Source organism: Globicephala melas, chromosome 18, assembly GCF_963455315.2.
Source record: "Globicephala melas chromosome 18, mGloMel1.2, whole genome shotgun sequence".
Classification (NCBI taxonomy): Eukaryota; Metazoa; Chordata; class Mammalia; order Artiodactyla; family Delphinidae; genus Globicephala; species Globicephala melas.
This window is the reverse complement of record NC_083331.1, coordinates 78,773,630-78,777,811: the sequence shown is the minus strand read 5'-3', so window position 1 is coordinate 78,777,811 and position 4,182 is coordinate 78,773,630.

The following is a 4,182-nucleotide window of genomic DNA, read 5'->3' as shown; positions in this document are numbered from 1 at the left end:
ATTAGTCGCAAGAGCCCACGTTAGCTTCCACTGATGTTCCTTTTCTGCCCAAGACCCAATCCGTGACACCACTTTGCATTTTGTGAACTTTTAAGTAGAGAATTTTTTTTATATGGTCCTAGGTTTGAGTGTTGAATATTATACAGTTTCCTCCTATGCTCTGCAGAAAATAAACACCAAAGCCTGATTTCGATTTGATTTTTCACATGACACCTGTGTGTTCGGCTCAGCCGTAATCAGCGTTTTGGCCCAATGTTGACCTGAAAATTGAGTTTATTAATAATGCCTTGAAACGTTACCCAGTGATATGATGACTGCGTGAAGCCCTTGCACATGATTGGTTATGATGTATACACGGGATCAAGCATTTGTGCTATAATATGTGGTAATTAAAGCCTTAATAGTCATAATTCTTTGCTTGTGTCCTATGACTGTAATTGGTTTTTCTGTTCCTTTGCCCTCCCACAGGGGCGGCGAGAGCCACGCAGAGCAACGGGCTTCGTTCTTATTTCACAGGACACAGTAGTTTAAGAACAATCTCAAATTGCCCCAGGCTCATTCACTTTTGGAGGGAAACTGGCCCACAGATGTTTGTTCTCAGAAACAAGGAGGTGGCCCCAGTGGCCACTGATGAGTGCGGGTCACTGGGAGGCCTTGGTGAAGCCACTGGGCACCTACATCCAGTAAGGGGTTGGCTGTTCCCCCAGCACTGAGAACACCTGAAAACATGGATAGCGTCTTAAATGCACCAAGGAGCTGACTTAGGGGTCAGGAGTTTCGAGGCTACAGTCAAAGAAACCAGAGTCCTGAGCCAGCCCATGGGGAGCTCTTCCTGGGGGCACTCACAGTCCCCAAAATTGGGGTCTCTGCAAGTGAGAGACATGGGGAGCCCAATAGCAGACCACGGCTGCACCCTTGGGAAAAGGTGAATCAGAAACAATCTCCAGGACTTCTCTGGTGGCACAGTGGTTAAGAATCCTCCTGCCAGTGCAGGGGACATGGGTTCAATCCCTGGTCCGGGAAGATCCCACATGCCGCAGAGCGACTAAGCCCGTGCACCACAACTACTGAGCCCGCGAGCCACAACTACTGAAGCCCCACGCCCTAGAGCCCATGCTCCGCAATAAGAGAAGCCACCGCAATGAGAAGCCCGCGCGCCGCAACGAAGAGCAGCCGCCACTCGCCGCAACTAGAGAAACCCCGCGCACAGCAACGAAGACCCAATGCAGCCAAAAAACAAAAGAAAGAAACAATCTCCAAAAGCAACTGGCAGGTTCCTGCAGAGCAGGCCAGAGAGGGGGAGACCCTGCAGCCCATCTCGAGTGCCTGGCAGCCACACACCCTCACCTGGGGCATGGGCTGAAACAGCCCTGGACGGAGACGTCCCAAGATGCCGAGAAAAAGCGATGGCCTCCCTCCAAGGCCCCGAACTTTCCCAGAGTCTCCAGGGCACGACCGTCTTACAAAGTGAGTCGATGTGAGTAGAGCCAGCAGAAGGCTCAGAACCGACGCCCAGAGATGACAGCTACCGAAATCATGAGACGATTATGGGACAACGGCGCTTACTGTGTTTTAAGGGGGAAAAAAAGCCGAAATTTGGAATACCTGCAGGATACAGGAAACCACAAAACTTTTCAATACAGGAGGACCATCTACAGAATTTGCAAAATTTGACCATATGCTGAGCTATAAAAATATCTCCACAAGTTTCAAAGGACCACAATCATACAGATAACATTAAAGTGAGATTGCGCTAAGAATTAACGACAGAGATCGCTAGGAATCGCGTGTATTTGGATGAGCTCTAAGGTCAGGAACAGGGGTGTTCCTGTGACCTTCGTGTGCTTTTAGGATAAACTGGATGTATTTGTTGGGTGTTTTGAAACCAAGTAATTTTAGTTGCCAGTAATTAGTGATGTTGGGCTTATTTGTAGCCTCAGTTATGCAACCACTTCTCAAGAATGTTAGTCCCAGAAAGATTCACTTAGGTCTGTTAATCCTACTCTGAAGATGGTCTTACAGGGAGTTAATCCAGAAAAAAAAGAAAAGCTAAATATACACGGACGACCAACTTCAGTGTTTCTAATTTTACTGCTAGCGGAGCGATGCGCCTGCAGTGTCCTCTGCGGGGGAAGGTCACCTGTGCACATCACATGATGGGATATAGTGCAGCGAACTACTACGATTACAAAGATTGTAAACCCACTAAAGCAGATACACAATTGTTCCTCTTCCAGCACATAGGCGTCAGGAGAGCTCACAGAGCCTAGAGGACGTCCTGGAAAGGCTGATTTGTTATAGGTGGGAATGAAGCAGGTGTTGATCTTTAAAATGGACCTATCATATGGATGTGAGTACTTAAAAAGTCTCCTTGGGGTGCAGAGTGGGCCTTGTTGACACCATCTGCAGCCCACCCGGCTCCCTAACCCCTGCTCTCATCCACTGAGCCTGGAGAGTTCCAACCGCGGGCCACCCCCCATGACAGAGCCTCTGGTGAAGCGCACAGAATCCCCGGGGCCTCCCATCTGAACAGGGCCTCCCTGGGGTCTCCTGTTTTCCGGTCACGCGGCCTCCTGCTGCTTTCAGGGCGTTCGGCTGCCCCGGGCCCTGCAGCGGGGAGCCCACGTATGGAGGAAGAACCAAACACGGAGAAGTTTTCAGGCCACAGAGCATTCCCGGGAAGAGTGTCTGGAAGGATGTGAGGGGCACCTCCCTTCTGTGCCTTCCTGCCTCTTCCAAGCCAGGCTGAGTGAGAGTGGATTTGAATTTTCAGGCAACTGGGAAAAAGGCAAAGAAGTGACGCGTGAGCGGCTCCCAGTGGGCTCCTCCAAGGCCAGGCCGGGTGCCCGGGTTTGCACCAGGAACCAGTCCTGCAGGGCCTCTACCCCGGTTCACTTTTCCATCTGGCTCGAGAAGGCTTTTGTGCAGCTAGATAATTTTGTCGCCAGTTATGGGTCCTGCGGTGTGGCCTCTGGCAAAGCCCTGCCTCTGCAGGGCAGGGATGCGGATGCTGGCGGGACCTGTAGGACCACCTGCCGGGAGGCCCCCGGGAGAGCCTTTGACCCACCGGCGGCCGCAGACACTGTCTCAATAGCCCTGAAGTTCGGGCTCTGCAGGGGCGCAGGCTGAACAGGACGTGTGTGTTCTGGGCCCCAGGGCTGCGTCCAGGGGACCCTCCAGATGCTCGTGAGCTCGTCGGGAGCCCAGGGAAGGAGCGGGTCCCAGGTCTCAATCCCACTGTCCCTTGCTGCCATTTTAACGTAGATGCCACTGTACGATAAGAAGCCATTTCCTCCCTCATGGAAACAAGGAGACAAGGAAGCGGTTGACCAGTAGTCTTGGCAGCACGTTGAGGAAAAGGAGAAAATGCACCTGGAAAGAAAACTGCACCCCCCCAACTAGAAGAAAAAGGAGATGTGAGAAGAGTGCCGTTCACCCACGCCGTAACAAAGGGCCTCGGCCTCCGTGTGGGAAAGCAGTTCTGGGGGCATCTGCTGCCCCGTCCGCACCTCTGTGCGGCCACCCTGGGGGGCGGCTGGCTCGGCCGGGGGAGGCCGCATCTCAGCGCAGCTGGCGAAGCCAGTTTGAGTAGTTATGTGTATGGTCTCCCTCCTTCCACACTCTCCCCCAACAGTGAGTGGATGAGTTCTTAAAGCTTGTTTCCTCTAGGACAAAATTGAGGTTAAATGCCAGAAAAGTGTCGTGTTGTCATCTTGTCCTCGGGCCAGAGGCACTCGTGAGCTACTTAATTTTTAAAAATGGAAGTGATTGCTGTCAAAGTGGCAGCAGATCCAGTTAGCAGTAATAATAACAAGGGTTCCAACCTTACACAGTAGGCCTGGCTCCGGTGGAGACAGAGCTGGGCCCAGGGGCTCTGACTCTTGGTCCAGTGATGTCTCCCTCTGCCTAGATCTCGGTGTCTGTCGTGTCTTGGTGAAATAAGCCAGATGTGTCACTGGTAATAGCTTACCTTCTTCTACAGACATCACAGTAGCTATCTTGGTGTCAAGGACATACAAGTTAGAAGGTCTGACCAGGTCTCTCGTTGAAGATGAGCTGTTGCTTTCCTTGAGGCCATGATGTGCAGGCGAAGTGGGTTCACTCTGCAGTGTCACTGACAGTGGCCTGGAAAGGGGAGGGCAGGGGCTGGGCTGTGGTTTCCCCCGCTCCTTCCCCTGGCTC